This window comes from Aptenodytes forsteri, unplaced genomic scaffold, assembly GCF_000699145.1.
Source record: "Aptenodytes forsteri isolate BGI_AS27 unplaced genomic scaffold, ASM69914v1 Scaffold387, whole genome shotgun sequence".
Lineage (NCBI taxonomy): Eukaryota > Metazoa > Chordata > Aves > Sphenisciformes > Spheniscidae > Aptenodytes > Aptenodytes forsteri.
This window is the reverse complement of record NW_008795368.1, coordinates 1,904,882-1,926,392: the sequence shown is the minus strand read 5'-3', so window position 1 is coordinate 1,926,392 and position 21,511 is coordinate 1,904,882. Positions and strand designations below refer to the sequence as shown.

Below are 21,511 nucleotides of genomic sequence, written 5' to 3'. Positions count from 1 at the left end.
GCTGAGGAGGGGGAGTGATAGAGCGGCTTGGTAGATACCTGGCAGCCAAGGTCAAGCCACCGCAACCACTTACCTTTTTAGTATGTGATCCTGGCATCTCCCATAAAAATGTAAGCTGTTCTTCCTTTGGTCTGAGGGAGGAAAACTTTGAATGCTGGATGAGTCATTCATATTTCCAGTACATTTCCAGGCCATCTGACCCCTGCAAGATTCTGCAGGGCTTATGTCACTGCATTATATGCTGGCTGAGATGAGCATAACAGACTATTGTAAGCACAGCCAATACTGTCCTTGGGTCAGAATTTGGATGGTAAAATTTCTAAATACATTCTCTTAAAAGGCTAAGAATAGATTGAATAATGGATCTAAATTACTCAATTATGTGATTAAGGGGTAAGTGTGCCATTTCTAGCCAATACTCAAGAGGTCTTAGCTCGAATCTGATAAATTTAATCTATTAAGGTGACAAAAATCTGCACTCGGCCAAGAAAACATCAGGATTTGTTTGCATTGTTTGTGACTTTCAAAGCTGTCTTACCAGACAAGGAATTTGATCTCCAATCAAGACAACATCTTCAGGGAGTGACGGGAAATTTGTCATGCTGTCCAATTAATCCTCATTGCTTTCTCTGTATTGCTTAAGATTCTAAGCATGATCAGTTATCAAATTAAGTATCTCTGATTTATAAAATCACAAGAACACTGTCATTTTTTTTTTTTTCACCAAAATATTCAGATGTTTATCATTCTGCCCTTCATTCATACAGGTCAGGGAAGCCCATGGATACTTACTGATTTTCTTTATTATTCGCTCACTGTCTCAAGGATGCCCAGTGCATTTTGAGTCACTTGCTAGCCTCGCCACAGAAACTAGTGTATCTACAGCCTGTATGTAATCTCCTTGCTATTTCAGCTACACTCTTCTAAATACCCAACCTGCTTATGTAAAGCTGCCTTGTATACATTTCTGCCAGATTCAGTCACAGCTCTGGCTGCAGTGTAGACATACATAAAGCCTTTGAAGAGGACCATCTTAGAAAATTCATTTTTTGTTAGCACAACAGCAACAGAGTATGCTAAGATAGAGGCAGAGTTGGGACAGAAGCTAAAACACAGGGCAGACTAACACCAGTATTAACAGACTTTGGTACATAAAAAATACTAGACTTGTATGATGTTTAGTAAGCACAGAGTATTTTCCTAGGCATTTTGAAATTCTGTCTCCTAATAAAGTGCAAGTCAGCAGGCTAGAGCGAAGTTTAAAGTCTTACCAGCTTTTGAGCAGAAATAACTACTGATAGCAGCAACAGTTTGGCAGATATGTGTTCCAGCATTTTGGGATCCAATGAGATTGGAGACAATTCAAGACAGAGGACAGCCTGCTGGGTAAAGAAATGCACACCAGTGATAAAGTCTTGCAACAAAATTCTCCAGAGCGCTATGGGAACACTCCACACAGGGGCACAAACTTTCACGGAGTGAAAGGTCACAATAATGCTGCTGATGGTACAGGCAAGCCTTCATCCTGAGCGTTCATATCAAAGCACGTCAGGATGAGACCCCTACATCTAGGAGATCTGAGGTGTTCTCCTCTACACATCAGTAGAAGGCCTGACATTTCGCTTCACTTACGAAGGAAGTTTTCATCCTGATTAAACTGTTCTGGAGAAATCCTGGATAGCATCAGCTTCTGTCTGTGGACATAGCTACACCCAAAGCTGCTACATACTTGAGTCTGATCCAGTTACTCAGTACAGGAGAAACAGATGGTATCTTCATCTGGTTCCATCTTCAGCTGAATTGCCATGTGATCCCAGTGCCAGCACCAAGGAAGGGAAACAGTCCTGGTAAAAAGAAGTCCAAATCTTCTGTTGAGGGGCCTCCATGCTTCCCAGCAGATGGATAAAATCCCTCCTTAAATCTAGATGGTCAGATTTTGAAGAGTAGCAAAGTCCAAGAGAGATCATACGGAGCTATAATTTGTAGTTTAAAAGAGAGTGATGAAGGGGAGATGAATTTTGTTTCTTTTTGTAATGTCACTGGGCATTACTGTTTGGCAAGCCCCTAAGTAGGCATTCTGCAGTGAAGCAGTAATGTTCAAGGATGTGGGATGGGAGAGGGCGTAGTGTTACAAATAATACACGTTTCTGTATCCAAGTAAATGTTCAGCATTTGTAGAAAGCGGTTGTTTCTCTGATTCTTTATTACTGTCACGTGATTGCTGATGAATAGCTGGGCTGAAAGAAAATCAGGCTTGTAAAAAAAAAAACAGCTTTTATTTTTAGAAATAAATATTTTTCCTCTCAAGCAGTATCTCAAACTCCTTGCACAAAAATTCACCTTCTGATTGTAGGCTCTTCAGAATAGAAACGACGTCTGTATCATTACTGTATAAAGTTGTTCGTAGGCAGAAACATGGCCTTTTTAACTGAATTTAGAAGGTTACCTGTGTCAGATTTTTATGCTACTATTCTGTAGCACATGTAATGAGTCTTATTGTTTTCAGTTCTTACATTTATGCCTCAGGCAAACAATTTATTCTGTGAGCAATAGATTATTCAAAACTATTTTCTTACAGATTTATGTTCTATATCCTCAATTCAATGCCCTAACTCACCATGCATTCTCTACCCCCAAGGTGCCACCCCATCTGGGTAAGCATCAGTATGTGCTATGACTCATCTAAAGCTATGTTAATACAAGTATGTGTGTCTTAGTTGGTCAGTCAGCTGATAGAAAGCATAAGCTGTGTGTATGTGTGTATGTTAATGGCAGATTTTTTTGAAACTTGTAAAAACTGCATTTACCCATTGACACTTCACCAGTTGAACCAGATGACCTCTTGAGGCCTCATCCAATCTGAATAATTTTGTGATTCAACATTGTTAAAATTAATTTACCTTTGGATACTTGCAGTTGGACTCATCCAACCTGAATTATTTTGCAATTCAGTGCAAAAATTGGCCAGCACATTCAAATATTATTAGTTGTGGAGTGGTAGGGACACGGACTGATGGGTGGCGATTGTGTAAGCCTTGTTTTCTCAGAAGATCAGACTAATGTAGCATACCCAGCAGTGGGCTCTGAGACTAGCACTTCGGTGTTGCTAGCTCAGGCTTTGCTTCTCATATTACCAAGGTTTACTTTCAGCATCTGTTCAACAAATTTGCTCCATACCTGACATTACTGAAATTAAACCTAATGACGCTATAAGCTATTATCATATATTTTAACAATCACCTATTTAGTTTTAGCATAATATAGCATACGTAGGACAAAGCAGTTTTTATTATGGTATTGTATATTTGCTTTAAGGTTGTGGTCTTGTTTTCTTTTGCAGAGAAGCTGGTCATCCGTAGGAATAGTTTTTATTAATGATTTCTCATGTGCTTGTCATTAATTACCAGCTGACACCTTTTCCAGCCAGTCTTTATTCCTAGAATTGCATCATATGACAAACACAACATCCTTTGCTGTTGATGCAAGATCTAAAGAATTCCGAGTTGTTATTCAAGTTTCTGTTGGTAATTTCTTGACATCATACTGTGGCAGATCCTTTCTGTTTAATTGTATCAAAGCTATATTCTGCATGTTTACTCCTTTTGGAGATATTCAGGTTGTCATAAGCATAGTTATAAAAAATATGAGACTAACAATGTTTAAAATAAGGGAGAGATGTCTTTTGTTAGACAAATATAGTTGGGGAAAAACGTGCTTTTCTTTAAATATTTTTAATTGATACTATCAGTAGCTGTTAAATTCTATTATTTTTCCTTTACACTGTTTACAGGATCCTTTTTGGTTGTATAAGGTTTGTTTTCTTAATGATTATGTTATTTTCTATTTGTTGAAGACTGAAAGATGGCCCTGTTTCTTTTGCTTGGTAGTTCCTTGTTTGTTTACCAACACAGAAAACTCATTTATGCATTAATCACACTGTTTCTGCTTATTTAAAATATCACTGGTTCTTCTGTAATTAACAACTGCATTCTTTTTAGTGGCTTCCTGTTTTCTAGAAGACTTGACGGACTTTAACCTATTCTGTCTTTTGATCATTTTCAGCCAAAGTTTTGAATATGTCTGCTGACAGAAACAGATCTACTGGAGATCTTCACCTGTTGCAACTAATTCAAGCCAGCTGCAATGTATTCTGATTTTGTTGGATATGTCAGAGGAGTTCAACATCTTGAATGAAAAATTTCTATCGCCTCATCTCTTGTTTGCCTTTGCGCCAGTGAAATACTGATCATTTCCTTCTGGGAATGGACATTTCACTGGTGACCTTGTTAGTAACAGGAGACTCCCCATCTGGTGCCTTTGTTTAGCATCCCTTCATTTTAATTTTACAAATTGCATTTGGAATTTTCCTGAGGATTCTGAGTGGTACCAAATGTATTTTATATGACAATGAAAATTATTTTTTACTGCAGGACCCTATTTTTAATTTGTAGAACGGCAAAAGCTTCAATGCCATTTCAGTCATCAAAACTATTACTTCAATGTAGTTGATTTGTAATTCCTTATTACAGCTATCTGAATGTCAGTCTCCACAGTCCCTCAAATCTGCATTGTTATTACACAAATATTTTACAGGCATGTATGTGCTTAATTTTACTATCCTGAATTGTCTCACTAACTTGAAAGGAACATCTTCCATTCCAAGTAGTATGGCAAATATTTCACATAAGCTGTTTCTCTTGACATGTTTGCAGTCAGAGCAGGCACTAAGAAGCAGGGGAAGGGATCTTGGAAAAGGCTGGTATAAAAAGGGCAATCTGCAATGGGGCTATAGGTGGTGGCAACATACTTCTTTTGTTACACAATTAGCAAGAATCATAGTATCATAGAATCATTAAGGTTGGAAAAGACCTCTAAGATCATCGAGTCCAACCATCAACCCAACACCACCATGCCCACTAAACCATCTCCCTAAGCACGTCATCTACACATCTTTTAAATACCTCCAGGGATGGGGACTCAACCACTTCCCTGGGCAGCCTGTTCCAATGTTTAACCACTCTTCCAGTAAAGAAGTTTTTCCTCACATCCAATCTAAACCTCCCCTGGTGCAGCTTGAGGCCATTTCCTCTCATCCTATCGCTTGTTACTTGGGAGAAGAGACCGACACCCACCTCACTACAGCCTCCTTTCAGGTAGTTGTAGAGCGTGATAAGGTCTTCCCAGAGCCTCCTTTTCTCCAGGCTAAACAGTCCCAGTTCCCTCAGCCGCTCCTCATAAGACTTGCTCTCCAGACCCCTCACCAGCCTCGTTGCCCTTCTCTGGACACGCTCCAGCACCTCAACATCCTTCTTGTAGTGAGGGGCCCAAAACTGAACACAGTATTTGAGGTGGGGCCTCACCAGGGCCGAGTAAAGGGGCACGATCACTTCCCTACTCCTGCTGGCCACACTATTTCTGGCTGGCTTCAGTGTAATTTCAGAGCCTGGCTTCAGTGTAATTTGACCACAGCTTTTAAGTGGCTGCTTGAACAGAACCCGGGGTAGGCTTACCTGGCTTAGGTGGAATCAGATATTGCTACTTTTATTAAAGAATCAGGAACTATGGGAAGGACTTCAACAGATCAGGCAGAACATCCATCCTCCCAGAACATAATCCACTGGAGGTAACCCATTCCTGCCAGATGTCCCTGCCATCTCTTCTGATGTGTCCAACAACAGAGATTCCTCAGTCTTGCTAGGCGAACTATTATACTTCCAAGTTTTCTTTGTGATGGGAAGATGTTTCCTTGTGTCTAACTTATTTACCTTCTGCAGATTCAATACTGGGTGAAGTCCTTTGGCTAGAATATGTGATATTAGCAGGGAATAATAAATTGGGAGAGGATGGATGCCTAGGAGCCTGGCATGCATATTGAGTCTTTCCAAGGAAAGTGGCTACACAGAAGACAGTGTGGAATGATGCTGTGGGAAGAAATAGAGATGCTGCAGTGGCTGCCGAGGCCAGAAGGGAGGGGTAAGCTGCAATGGGGTAACAAATTACACCATAGTTGTAGGCCATAATCTTGAAGGCAAGAATATGAATGATCTGAACTATAAAAAGGCACTCAGGTCTCATCTCAACATTGTCGTTAAGAACTGTGTTTTCTCAGGTTTATGTAACCAAAAGTAAAGACTCTTGAGTTCTAGCATAAAGGACTGCCTTTCACTTCAGTAAAGGATATCAGGGTAAGAGCAGCTCTTTCCTGGGGAGGGCAGAGATGGTTGGGGCTCCTAAGTCAAGTAAGGATGGTGGAGTAACCCAAGGAATGGCAGCTAAGCAGTGAGAGGAAGAGCACTGGGAAGAAAAAAATAATGAAGAAACAATGGCAGTGTTTTATAGAGTCATCTGTGAGGGTTGGAGAGACAATAGTGGCATCCTGTATTAATTAGAAGCTTTAAACCTGTTCCACTGACACAAATGAGTCAGGAGGGTCAGAGCTATTTATGACCCACTGTACAATACTGAATAGTTAAAGTCTGGCCATTCAGGACACCCAAATGCCCTTCAACAAACACCCATATCTAAAAAAATACCAAACCAGAAGTTTAAATCTTTATTACCCACAAAGAAAAGAAAAAAGCAGGGAAAGCAGTTGAGGGAAATTTTAACCACACCAATTACTTCCTTTCTTCATAGCTGCAGTAGTGGTGGTTGTTTTTGTTTTGTATCTTATAATAAAGGAAACTGTTGTATTTGGCAGCCTTTTAGGTGGTATTAAAGATGGTAATAACTGTTCTTTTTGGGTGAAGAAGAAGTTAAGATGATGAGCCAGAGCTGCTGTTGTTACTGTTGTGGTAAAAGCCTGAATCTTCCTCCTAAATGATAAATTTAAGACAAGCACACACAAAAGGGGAAAGGAAAAAAAAAAAGCCAAGTTAGAAAATGCACCTTCTGTTTCTGCTCCTGACCTTAATTTACAGCATTGTTGCTAGAGGAGACTGAGCGTAGCACATGGTGACTCCAAGATTCGGCTTTTACGAGCATTGAGCTGTTTAAAGGCATTGCTTTACTCTGCCTCCCTGTTTTCGACTTGCATCAGTGCTGCCAAAAAGAGTGGTCTAGCCAGCTAAGACATAAGCTGAAGGTACAGGAAGAGGAGCAGAAAGAAGAAAATGTTGGGGAAGAACAGGGGCACAAGTGAAAAGATGCGATGGCAGGAATGCAAGTTGTCTTCCAGCAGCTGCATTTGCTTAAGCTGGAGGAAGAGGCAGAATCATGCACACAGTCCTCTAGGCATTGCTCTAGTCAGGGTGTTTCTTAGGACTGAGGAAAGGAGACCCAGAGGGGTCACCGTGGATCTACTTGTTTGCCACACAAACTTTTCATGGTCCTTGGATGGGTACCCGGAGACCTTTCTAGCTTTAATCTTTTCTGACTTGAATAGATAATACTGTTTTACAGCCTGCTACCTCTGCTCAACACTGATGTTTCCTGGCTGTCTTTTCCCTGTCTGAGCTTCTCTCAGGGCATGTGCCTTTGAATATCAGATAATCAGATAATCTGAGCTGCTATTATATTTTGAGAGCCATGCATAACTCTTCAAATACCATGATTTACCATGTTACTGACTGTGTTTTCTTTAAAGAACCATTACACTTTCTTAGAGCTGGAATGGATACAGGGTAAACGTCAGCTAGCCCTCATTAACCATTTTCGTCCTTACCTTGGGAGGAAAACCTAATTTTATAGGACAATCATAGAATGGTTTGGGTTGGAAGGGACCTCTAAAGACCATCTAGTCCAACCCCCCTGCCATGGGTAGGGACGCCTTCCACTAGACCAGGTTGCTCAGAGCCCCATCCAACCTGGCCTTGAACACTTCCAGTGATGGGGCATCCACAACTTCTCTGGGCAATGTGTTCCAGTGTCTCACCACCCTCATCATAAAAAATTTCATGAAAGTTTATTTTATGTTTATTTTGCTGCATCTCTTTTAGGACCAAATGACCTCTCTACCTTTCTTTGTTCCCTGGTGTTCAAAACAGTTGGTCTGGCTGGGCTTCCACACGGGAGCCCAAGCCCTGTGTTTCTCTTCAGCCAGCAGCAAATGTTCTCTTAACCTACATTTAATGGTATTTCCCATCCTACAGTCTACTTAGTAGTTCCCATCTTTACCACACAATTTCGGATTAACTGCATGTCTTCTTCATACCGACTAAGCTGGACTGTTGTACTTTGGACAACTTGGGACATGAGTTTCTGCCCCTCAGGCCAGGGCCTTGGTGGGAGGCCACGCCCCTTCAGTCCCTTGGGCTTGTAGGCAAAACCAGATGGTTCTGTATGAACAGATTTGAAGAAAACCAAAGACTTTTTTCAATTTTGTTCAAATTTCTTCTTCACTTTGACTGGAAATAAAAACTATTTCAGTGACATTAGATAGAAATGCAAAGAAAATTGTTTTATTTTTTTGTTTTCCTTCTCAAAGGTCAGAGGAAAACATTTTTATTTCATTATGAAAATGAAATTTTGGGAATCTTTTAAATAATATAAGCATTTTCCTTGTGAAATACTGAGTAGTTTCAAATTTATTTTGCTGGAATACTGTGGCTTGTAAAGGGCGGAGAAGCAATAGGAGCCATTGTGCCTTCAGCCTACAAGACAAAAGGGTTTGAGGGCCCGGGAGGAATTAATTGGTGCCTGAATAAGGGCTAAGGGCTGTTTTGTAATTAGATCTTCTACTGCCCTGAAAGAAGCAGTTTCTCCAATTTAGACACATGAATACATTTTACCACCTATGAACTCTGTCAACGAGAGGAGCTGCAGCCTGGAGGGAAATGGAAGGTGTGCCTGTAGAGGGGCAGGAAACTGCTGGGTGGGAGTCTGCAGTGATGAGTTTGTTGGAGACAGACTGATGGCTCAGAAATGCACGCTTAAGTAATTTTAATGGACTGTAGTCAATGGTGGAGGTGTGAAGCAAGTCAAGAAAAAGGAAGGTTGAAAAAATGCAGGATATGCTGTGATGTATATGCATTTTCATGGTGATGCATCTCTACAGTTGTGAAACACAGATCCTTGGGGAGGACACGGTGAGCGTGAAAGAGAAGTGAAACAGAAAAGCTTTCAGTGCACTGCAGCAAGAGGTAAGCAGTTTGTTTCACTCTCTCCTCCTGTTCTGCTTTCCCTGCTTTTGTTTTCTTCCTGATTTGGTTGTTGTTTGCCTCTTTCCTCTCTAATGCCATCTTGTTGCTTGGCCTTCATTGGGTGCCCCGATTGAAATCTAACTACACTTTTGGATTAAAAAAGGGATTTTCTCTACTACATTTTCCTTCAACAATGTAATTTGACTTAAAATGTTTTGGTGTATGACCAAATTGAATTGAAATTTTGACCCTATAATATTTTTTAAAATTCCAAGTTGTTTTCTCCCTTGCTCATGAGTATATACATTATCAAGATAAAGATATTTTATTTTCTTAGCTTTTTCCTTCAAAAATCACTAAAATTTAAATCAAAGTAATAGTCTTTGTGCCTTCATCTTTGACCACCTCTTCTCGGCATACTTTTTACTTCCATTTTCTTTCATTTTGCAATTGGCACAGCCAATTGCAGAGGTTATTTCTGATTTCTTGCTGCAACTCCCAGTTCCTGTGGGACATTTTGTAGCCTTTTGATTTCAGTGTGGATTCATCTCTATGAAAGGGACATAATTTACAATCCCTTGTAAGCTCTTGCAATAACAACAGGGAGGAGAATAATATTTTAAGTATATTCCAGTGTTCAGCAAGTATATGGGTTTGTACCTCAACCAAAGCAGTGTCTGGAGCAGCACAGATACCTGAAATACAGTGTAATATATGGGTCTGGTTAAATCACTGCATTGTTTCTTCTTTTTAACTTTTTTTTTTTAAATTAAAGGAAATCAAGCAAACTGTAATTAATTTGTAATATATATATGGTATATTTTCTTTTCCAATATAGTGATTTCAGTCAGTAACAAATTCTACTGTTCTCACTAATGCTGTTTGTATGTGCATTTAGTTTGCTTCCTGATAGACAGGCAAGACAAGGAAGGAGCAGGCGAGCCTAAGATGGCAGACTGCATTCTGGGGGTAGCAGTTTGGCCGCTAGAGAAGGCACTAAGGAGGTCCGTTTGCATCAAAACTGAATTCCAACCTAGGTTTTTTTTTTTTGTCAACAGTTTTATATAGACATAAAGTACACACATAGCATGGTGCAACTTTCATAAATCAAGTAGTTGAAGACATTCCTTATTTCAATTTCAAAAGCATGCACCCAAACCCCAGAAATTAAACTAGTTGCAAATACATTCCAGATAATCTTCTGCTTTTAGATTTTAGTTCCAGTTCCTGTACAGCTTCCCAATTTTTCTACCTTAATATTGTTTCTCCATTTTGGCATGAATAATTCATCAGTTTGGAAGGAATCGCAGGGTATTTCCAGTAAAAGAAGAAAATTAAGAGATGCAGTTAGGTATTTTATAATGCAATCCAAGGCTTTTAGAGAGGCTGAGCATATTTCTGTGAGTATATTTGAACTCAAGTAACAGGAGCAAGTTTCTCTGTTTTCCGTTCCAAACCTTTTTCAGCACCGGCAGCCCAAAAGCTGCTTTAGTTTTGTTCATGGTCGTGTTGCTGCCGCTGTTTCACTGGTCGTGTCTTGCTTTTTTTGCCGACTTGTTTGTCTGCATCTGCAGAGCTTCTCTCCACTGCTCTGTTTTTTAAAAACGTATACATATGAATGCCTACACGCACACACAGACACAAACACAGACACACACACACATTGTTCCGCATTCAGATCAGTCACATACGTCTGCGCTATTTCCCACGCTTGGGGAGAACCCATGGGACCCTACAGCTCAGCTGTTGCCCCACCCTTAGCGTGGCTTAGTCCTTGCGTGACTGCTTTGCTGCAATTTTAGCCATTGCTGAACAAAGGGGTCCCTCTAAATTGTTTCCTGAAATAGGCTGAGTGGAAGATAATTATCATGCCAGCGACTTCAGCGAAGTGCTGCAATTGGCCACAGATCAAAGACTCACTGGGAACTTAGCTGATGGAGAACTACAGAATATTCTTTACAGCTCTATCATAGGAAACTGAGTAAAACACGGGGGTTTAGTTCTACTTCTGGAATTGCTCTTCAGGGAGCACTGGGTTGTCTAAATGCCCCATATTTTAATGACATTTTTTAGGCAAAATTTCAGGTCAACTTTCCTAGTTTTTCTTTTCCCATTGGGTGTCTAGTGAATTTGATCATTATTTTCATTATTTAAGTCTGAAGTTTTTATTGAAGTGCAGACAGATAGTGCCTAAAGATAGAATTTAGGGCCCAGACTGCCAATGTGTTATTAGTTTTCAGAGATACACGGATGGTTATGGTGTGTGGAGACCGAAGTGCAGCATTACCTTGAAGTTTGCTACAGGTAGTCCTGCTTTGGCAGACTCTTCCCATTGTTTGAAGTTTCAAAAGTCCAAAATACCTTTGTTAATTTTTAAATTTTGTTTTCTGCTGCAATTTTAAATTTAAAAGGGATGTCCTGTAGGTTCTCCTCTGCTGGATCCCATATCTGCCAGCCTTTATTTGTGACACACATTTGAAACGTATGTAGAGAGTTTTCCTTCCCTGGCACAGAACCCTCCTCGTGGCTGGGTTTACCTTTTCCTCTGGGTCTCAGATGAAGAAGCATTTTTGTCAGTGCAACTTATCAGCTAGCTTGAAACTGCTTAGAGAAGCAGTCATTTAAACAATTTTATTTCCAGAGATTTAGCAATAAATATAAAATGCATATTGATCCTTGGAGCAAGTATTACTTCTTCTTGATGAAGAGCTCTATTTAATTTATACCAGTAAAGTCATCTGTTCCCTTGTGATGTTCCTTACCATGAAACAGGCAAAGTTATACTTTCTATGCAATGATATTATCTCTCACAGTTAGGGACCTTGTACATTATGTACTTACTCACTTATTTTTATAGAATTTACATTTTAGCTTTCTGCAAAGTAATGAACAGGCAATTTTTAGATTTTAGGTTGGATGTGCCTTTGTTATATATGTTCTTTTATCTTGTTTCTTTCTAGGTTCTGTCTTTGAATGCCACTGAAAAAGGTACTCCAGAGTATTGCTACCAAAGCCAGAAGCCTCTGAGCCAGTGAGGGATTTGTTTCATGCCCTGTGTCACAATTTTATGTTGTCATTGTTAATATGACAACATGACAATATGAGATTTAGATTGGATATTAGGGAAAATTTCTTCACCGACCGGGTTCTCAGGCAGGGGAACAGGCTGCCCAGGGAAGTGGTTGAGTCACCATCCCTGGAGGTATTTAAAAGATGTGTAGATGTGGTGCTTAGGGACATGGTTTAGTGGTGGACTTGGCAGTGTTAGGTTTATGGTTGGACTTGATGATCTTAAGGGTCTTTTCCAACCTAAATGATTCTGTGATTTCCAGGCTGTGTTTGTATAGATTGTGATTTAGGAAAAGACTGGTCTGGCCTACTTGTGTGTGTGGGAAATGCAAAAGGGTTTTGGATGCCTTCTTTGAGCAGCCAGTTGTTGCTACCAGTAGAGTGCGTAAAGCATGGAGTGTAAGCAGATGCAGGTGACAGTAGCGGAGGGGACAAAGCTACTACTATAACCTACTGCAGAGCTCCTGTATAGTCACTGCTTTCTATTACAAGCTGCTCTTCTCCTGGGAGAGGTGGGCCAGGTGGTGCTTGAGTGTTAGCTCTACCCTGGTTAGGTGCCAGACTATGGAGCAGTAAAGTGGCTTACTTGCAAGAATACTTTTTCTTTCCCAGAGTAGTGCAAGGAAGTTAAAGGGAAGAATCAGAGGACTATGGATCTCTGATGATGTGGTTCCCAGCCTGTTGGTGGGAATAACAGCTACGTACTGCTCCAATTGTGTAGGTTGTGTCAGGGTCAGAAGTGTTTTGCTTCTTGGGGAAAAAAAAAAATCAGAAACTGAGATGAAAAGGGACTTTTCCCAACAGTAAGAGAAATTTTCCAATGGTGGCATCTGGTTCATGCTTTCTTAGCAAAGTAAACTGTGCTCTGCACAAATCTTGGCTACTTTGATCTGAGGCATCCAGGGATTTGACCCACCCCCAACAGAGAAGGGCAGCATTTATATATTTCTGAAGTATTTCAGCTATCAGCTGTCCTTCGGTCTGTTCCACCTCTCACTGTGGCATAGCCATTGCATCCTTTCTGTCCTTTCACTAGGAGTGAGGATGAGGATGAGATGGGTCACTATGGCAGCCCTTTACTGACTGATTTCTATACAGGGAAAATTATTTCTGTAAAAGGTGATTCTTCCTAGAACTACGCAAACCCAGATATTGTAGTGGCAGAGAAACATATGCTACTGAGGAATGAGATGGCACTGTGGATTATCATAATTTGCTTTCCCACTAGTGCTCTCAAAAAGAAAGATATTAAATGCTGAAATACAAGAGAGAATACAATGGAGAATTAGGATATTATTGGCAGCTGGCTCTACAGTCATTGTACTGTGGAATGGAAGGATGCAGGGGTGTGAGGACAAATGACTAAGGAACAAAATTTCCTAGCTGAATTACGGTACTTTCTTGTAGGGAGTATTGTCTGGTTCTCCCACCAACATGGGGGATCCAAAATTGTTTCCATCATTCCAAGTGCAGAACGATTTAAGTGTTGAGAAGTCCCCAAATGGATCATCCTGACGGGATGCTTCAGCTGATAGAGATGGCTGAGGATATATTCAGTTTCCTAAAATAAAATCTTAGGCATGTAAGCTTTCAGTGGAAAGTTTGAATACATCCTCCTGTTCTTAGCACAACCAACATAAAAAAATAAAATAATCTAAGTCTTTATTTTCAGCCTTTTCTGCAGTATTTGAAAATACATTTGCTACATTTTCTGCAGATTTTTAAGTCTCCAGTCAGGATCAGTAACAAAAGATATCAAAACAGCCCTGAATTCAGACTGAACTCCCAATGCTGCAAGGCCTTTTGTACAGGCAGACATTTGTGCCAGCAGTAACATTCTTGCAGGACTGTGTCCTTAGACAAGAAGTAATATATCACATAGAATAAAAGAAAGGAACCAGTGAAATATAAATGGTCTTACCATACATTTGTTTCTATTGTTACTATAGATAGATGAAGATTTTCATGGAATCTAAAGGACTACATTTTTGGCTACAGCACGACAAGCTGTTTTATGTATGAGCTGTATGTAATTATATTGAAAACAAACTTTGCTTCAAGAACATTTTTGGCTCCACTGTGCAATAACACAAAGAGCCTTTGTTATGCTCTCAGCAGAGTTATTTATGGATTGCAAAGGACTTAGTAAAGGACAGTTTCATCTGATGGTATTCATCCACTAACTCAAATTTAAATGTAGTGACTTATGTTCATACAAATCATAATTACTAATATGATCAACCAGACAAAGATTTCTGAAACTAGAAATGGGATTGCTTTGCAGATTCAGACCTGGAACAGCAGTAAAGAGTGGGGTTTCAGACCCAGGTCTTTGAATGAGCCAGAATGGAAAATGCAACAAAAGGCTTTGCATAATTCACATCAATTATAATCATCTTCAGTTGAATTGAAAATGAGGCTCTTGGTCTCTTAAATGGAAAAAAAAAGTCACGGAGAGCAGAGGGAGCTAACTGGCTGTTGGGAAGAAAGGAATCCCAGGGCAAAGTGGGTTTGCAAACATCTGCCAGAAGCTCCTACAGGACCTTATGAAGCTAGATAAGGGGACTGTGCTTTCCTCTGGCTCACCTAAAACTGCCATTACATTAAAGGATTACTTTCAGAAATCCTGCTTTCCCCAGATTTTTCCTGCCTGACCTGTGGGACTTGGGAAGCATCCAACGTCAACTTTCTATTCTACTTCAAACTCAGCATGACCATGGACAAGCTCTTTAGGGCCATATTCAGACCACTTGCTATCAGTACAAACCTTTGGTTTCACAACTGCTTGGCATCTAGGTTTAAGAGTGTGCCACTCAGCAATTCAGAGAACTGTTTATACAAGACTGGAAGACCCAACTTCCATATGGCACCAGTGGAGGAGGTATTTATGATAGTGCGGTTAACTTGAACCGGTCTGAATGTAGCTGCTGTTCGTTCTTTTGCTTTGGCTTCCTAGCTGTAAAATAGATGGTCAGTAGTTATTTACCTGGGTTATTTACCTGGGTTCCTGTAAAATTACACACTTTAAAAGACTATGAAGCATTGAGATATTGCAAGAAGGGAGGTTATATAAATGTAATCCAATTATATAAGCTTCTTCAGATGAATTGCACTTTCATTACTATAACCACCTGCTACGTCCTTGTTGTTTATTCATGCTATTAGTGGCTGCAGAGACTAGATGTTATTTAAGATGAGGAATCCCAGTCTTATTTTCTTCACTCAGTGAAGAATTTTGTTTTGGTCATGCAAACTGCTTGCAGGTCACATTGGCTCCAGCCGTAGTTGCAAACACTGAATGCTTTTAACCATTGGGTCCAGTTTTCTGAAGAATTTCATAATTTCTTTACTATAGCATCTCCCTCCTTGCCATTTCCAGGATCCACTATGACCTATAGCTACCATCGAACTCAAAGTTCGCTGTGACCCTATGGGAAATGACAACAAACACTGTTTGGATGGAAGGAGGTACATATAGTAGGCTCAGGAAGTAAGTAGACCAACTTGGCATCATCAACAGTTCACTGCTTACAAACTGTTCCTTGACATCGTGCTGTTCTTTAGATATTAACCAAATAATTAACTGCAATAATTAGCTGTTAATTTATTAACCAAAAGGACCGGATTCTAAGCAGGTTCTTATTGTTCTGAGTGATCGATGGAGTTGTTCTGTTGTTTCCTTTAGAAACCGCTGAGGGGCAGCACGTTTTCACATGGAAAATATTACTGTCTTGTGTAAGGAAATCTTGAGCTGTGAGTATGACACATTTTATTACTCTAATTAATTCCATGTATCAAGTCACTGAAGATTGTAACAAAAATGTCACTGTGTGCTCCTGTAAATGAATGTGATTTTTGCTGGTTTATGGAAGCTTGATGTGTGTGTTCTCTACGAGTAGAAAAAAACTGAAGAATGTCCTGCCAGATGTCTGCAAAGCACCTTTTATAGCTGTAGGGTGCCCGTAGGATTAAATTCATAAGTAAGTCTATCATATGCGCAACACACATTTAGGCACTGCTGTTAGAAATGAGGCCAGGGTATTAGGGCAAACGAATGAGAAGAGCTTTGATTTATTAGCTACAACTAGCTAGCCGAGTAATGGAATAGGCTATGTTACTCAGAAATCTCTACGCTTCAGATAAATAACTGTTTGTTAACCAGACACCCTATTAAAACAGATCCTGTTCTAGCCAGACTATTAAACAGAGCCATGAACAGTAAAGACATACCCAATAGTGAATGCAGTCCATCCTTACTTTTAGTGCCTCTGCTGCAGTTAGCTACACTGTGTGACTGTCTATTTGCCTTGATCCTGGCTACTCAGCTACGCCGCAGGGAAGCACACCAGCCCAGAGGTCTGGAGTGAAGCACTTTGGGCTGTCAGTATTGAATGCTCACCTGTGCGATATGCCCGACTGTTAATAACCCAAGGGAATACTGATTTAGATCCATGATTTTCTGCATATATTAGTGAGAACAGAATAGCTAATCAGGTTTGCAGAGGATTTCTGCATGGTTTATGCACAAAGCTTTGAACTAAGGGCCAAATCCTTGTTTGGCCAAACAATTTTCTGCGTATGATTTGAAAAGTGCTGGCAGTTACCATTTGGACATACTCCTATCTCCTTTCTATCCTCAGCTGAGGACAACTTCCTGACACAGCTTTTCAGTAACACCTCAGGGTACTCTAAGCTAAATATTCCGGTAAAAATTACAAGTAAAAATCAAAGGTCTGAGTTGCTACGCTATTACACCTTGGGCAGGTCGTAACAATTCTGTTCAGCATAAATGTAAAGCATGAATAGACCGTAATTCTTTACTTTTGTACTCCTATGCAGCCTTCCTTCCACAGGCTTACATGACAAAACTGATGAACTATTTTAATTTTCTAGCCAAAGGCAACTGGAGTGTGAGCTGTCCTGGCCATGCTCTCACACCTTTGCAATGTTCCATATTCCCACATGTGGGAAGAAGCTAGTGGGTAAGAGTCAGGCGTATCATCTTTATGCCACCCAAGGATTGCTTCATTTCCAGGCAAACACAGCTAATCCAGTTTCTGTCCCTTTGTGCTGCTGTATCAGTGTGAATAGAATGGAGCACATAAGGCTTCAGGTCCAAAACAAAAAATGCAAATCGTCTTTCAGGTCAATGGTGCAAATACTAATTATCTTTAAGAGTCCTGTCTGCCTAGCAGAACCAGCAGAACCAGTCACATTAAACATGTGTAGCAGTATGAAAGTAGGGTGGAATAACAATGATTTGTCTGAGACAGGAATTCTTATATGAATAAAAGCATCAGGAAAGGCAGTAGAAGGTTTAAAGAATACAGCCTCAATTTGCTGTTCAGTTATGGGGCAGTCTTGCCAGGATAGCAGACAGAAACCTGGCAAGGTCTAGCCTGCAGAAAGCAGCGGCTACAGTGGATGCAGCACCGCATGCCTGTCAGATCAGCTAAATTCTGCCCTATTGTGTGGTAGATGCAGTGTTGTACAGCATTTAATATTACACACAGTGTCTCTTTACCTCTGTATTATTCACTGTGTAGGACAAACATACAATTAGGCAGATGTAAGTACGTCTGGTTAAATTTCTTAACTACTAAGAATTAAACTTCGGAAATTCTGCATTCTAATAATGTCGGGACTTTGGAGTAGTGTTAGAAGGGAGGCAAGGAGAAGGTAGTGTTTAGCTATATTTTAAGTTTTACATTTGTTAACTACCTTCCAACTTTTTTCTCCACTGACCTGTTCCTTATAATTTAAAATCTGTTTGTCTACATTGTATACTATGTAATTTTTTAAAATAAGAGCTGACCTGGCCATATTCAAAGAAAAACTTCAGTCCAGCCCTTTTATTTTGGCAGTAAAATAAGACTGAAACATTGCACAACTGGAGACTTCATTAGCTTTGACAGTTCTTGTAAAGAAAACACTTCCTTGTTAAGTAACAAATACAGGTGTAATTAAGTCTGTTCTGAAATTACATAGTAATTAATTGCTCTTCTGATTTCTGTCTGTGTATGCAAACCTGAGGAGCCATTTGACGTTCCACCTTCCCCCGTCCTGTAGCCATACAGAGAGTCGCCAGGAGGCAGTATTTGCACAGATTGCTACAAGCCCGTGTAGCAAAAGTACAATTTGATGGGATTTCATCGTACAGAAACAGTCTGAGCAGAAATTATATAGTGAGAAACAAGATTTTTAAAAAGCTTTTGCCTTAATAGGACACATCTTTGATTTTCCATGAAGCTGTAGTACTGTGATACTACTGAGAAATGCCTTTTTACAGAAAGCGTTTTTAGGAAGAGCCAGCAGGATCTTCCAGCAAGCCAGCTGACGTAATTGAAAAGAACATGCAAACTTTCCTGCATATAAGCCTTTCCTTTTACAGGAAAAGACTCTCCTTCTAAATGTGGCAGAAGAACACTGCTGCTTGACCCAAAGAATAGTACAATCTTTTTATTCTTGTTTTTTCTTGGGTGGAACTACCCTACTTTTTTTTGTTTGATTGGAAATAAAAATTGATCAAGGGATTTTGCATAACACCTACTATAAAGCTTGCTACCCTGTCTGCCAAAAGGCAAAGAACAGCCTACTGGGCTGAACAAGTTTGGCCTCTTTCTAGCACTCCTGTCATTTGCAAAAAGGTAAATTGCAAAGCCGGGCTTATTTGCTTTTGACCATTTCCCTCCCATGTTTCAGTTGTCACTTGATCTCTTTCTTCAATTGCACTGAAACAATGACATGCAAATTTTTGCAAATGAATGCTACAAAACACTCTTGAACCACCCATCGATAACTGGTAATACTTGTAAAGCATTTTTTGATCAATACATGTTTGCTGTTGCTTTGTTAGTCTTGAGATAGAATCATGCTTCTTCTCCCTATTCCAAACATACATTTCTTCAATCTGCTTTGAAATTAATTTCTTAGCAACTACCCTCCATGCTGATTGCATCAAGTCCTGTTACCCAAATTTGCTTTTCTTTTCAGATTTACAACTTTACTGGACACAGAAGCTCCGAGGTGAAGTTGACCAAAATATATGGGAAGTCCATCTTCCAATTCCTAAAGTTGGGATGTAATTGATTGCTGCCTGTCTCAGGAGTTGTGTATATACAGAGATATACATTGTTGAGAAAATTTAGTATCATAATTCCATGAAATTGGACGTAGTGGAGGTTGATGTCTCATATAAAACTTAATGCCAGATACCATCTCTCTCAATAAAGTGGAACATAAAGAAAAGGTAATAAATTTTTGTAATAAAGCAAGATGCTGAAATAATATATTTTATGATAATACTCTGCCCATCCCATTTCAATGGTGTCTATACTTAAAATAATTTAACGCATTGCAGAATGAAATGAGATTAGTTTATATTCAATATTTTATAAAGTCAATGGACTAGAACAAGACAGATACATGAATCCACTTCTTTCAATGCTTAGGTTAAAAAATGTCACTGAACCTGCCACTGCATCTGTGTATAGAGTTGAAAAAGAAAGCATGAGCTACAAACTGCTTTAGGAAGAAACTTGTGGTACATGGAGATTTCAGATTTGGTAGGATTCCTAGAAAACTCTCTTTCCAAAAGAACGGGGAAAAACTGGGTTTTCTGTGATTTTGTACCTTACTCCAAAATTTCCTTCATTACAAAAAACCCCTCCTTGCTTTCCTGCTGTTCACAGGTAAATCAGGCCAACACCTGACCATTAAACAGCAGGGTTTTAGGCCCTTTTTTGCATGGGGTTCTGGAAAGCTTTGGAGCCGATTAATAAATGTAGCCATCTTCTCACGTGCAGCAGAGAGAGCTTGTAGTTTCTGAAGTTTATGGTTTGTTCAGATCCCTCTGACATTCAGCCTCGTGAGTAAAGGTTTATTCTTTATATAGCAAAGACTTTGGATTTTCTCTCCTGGATCTGAACTTCCAAGGTTCAGATCACTTCACTGCTGCTTCCAGGTAAAAAAAAAACCATAGAGGTAGGAAGCTCTAGGAAAAGATCTGATGGAGGTGATGTCTGGGTTTATGATGAATCACAGACTTGGGGGCCACAGGGAAAGAATGAATGAACAGGGTCTGTGCAATTGAGAGATAAGCAAGGAATGTATGTAAATCTTCAAATGTATAAAAGACTTCAGCAAAGACAAAGGGAATAAATTCTTCACGTCTGTAATGAGCTGGAAAGAAATAATAGATTTAAATTCCATCAAGGAATATTCAAATTAGGAAAAATTTGTTAAGAAGAGTGAAGCAACCAGACAGCCGGGGGTTGGCACAGAAGCTCCATCATTAGATGTGTTTCCAAACAGGTTAAACAAATGTCTTCTCCTGTGAATAGCTGATCCTGCCTTAGGGTACTAAATACAGGAGTTGACCTTCTAAAGCCCCTTTCGCTTCCTATCTAATTTTCAGACAGGCTTTCTAAGGAAACAAATTTCCTAGGATTGTGCTGCCAGCCTGCCTCATTTCCTTAACAAGTCATGTAATAAACCATTAGAAAGCTTTAAGAAATCTAACAGTTCCCTTACCCCTCACTAAGATGTTACGCAGAAAGAAATGGGAAATAAAGCTTTGTTGGCTTTGCTGCGCGGGGTCTTTTTTTGTTTTTTTGAGGGGGGGGGGTGTTGGGGTTTTTTTTGATTGTTTGGGGTTCTGTAGTGATCAATAAAGCACGCTGTCAACTTGTTTTCATCTCACTGTCAATTCCTTTCTAAGCCCAGCCTGTGATATGAATCAAACAGGGATTGTAAAGCTTCCCCCTTGGGTCAGCTCTCATTTTGAATGCTCCAAATAGCCTTTTAAATATTTCTCGTCTTTTTTAGTGTCTGTTAAAATTCGTCCTTTTTAAACTGGGTATCTAAAAATAAATGCTTAAAATCGCACTTTATCATCTTCTTAAATACCATGGTTCTTCAATATTCTGTGTTGTGAACTCATTCACTTCAGTACAAATTTTTGCATATTTGGACAGTTTCAAAAAAATCAGTCCAGCTGCTTGTATAGAGTATGATGGTGAAGCTGCATCCTTTGCCACAGGAAGTCCCTAAACTGGTAATGATTGTTTGAAACACTTCTTTATCAATTGTAGCTTGTATTTTAAGCCACTTTATCATGCATATGTCATTAATGCTGCATGCATTTTGGTGATGGTTAAAGATCTGGCCTTTTTGTTTTACAGATTTTGCATTATTCCACTTCCTGCAGGGGGAACATCCAGAAGGGTTTAGGAAGGAAAGGAGTTTAATGTAGTGCATATAATACTTACATGGATACTTTCCAAATAATCTAAATTTTAAAATATCCACTTTCTTGATTTGTCTACTTTTGGCTTTCATGCAAAATTTCCACCTAGTAACTA

At 39.6% G+C, this 21,511-nt stretch overlaps 1 long non-coding RNA gene across 1 annotated transcript in view; it reads left to right on the top strand.

Annotated features, from left to right (window-relative positions):
• LOC103899782 overlaps nt 1-20,886 on the top strand; it is a 27,166-nt gene extending 6,280 nt beyond the window's left edge. Inside the window, exons 2-4 of the long non-coding RNA XR_657632.2 lie at nt 15,529-15,639; nt 15,835-15,902; nt 19,143-20,886. This is a non-coding gene — a long non-coding RNA (uncharacterized LOC103899782). The remainder of the gene's footprint in view (nt 1-15,528; nt 15,640-15,834; nt 15,903-19,142) is intronic.
• Nucleotides 20,887-21,511: the final 625 nt, after the last annotated feature.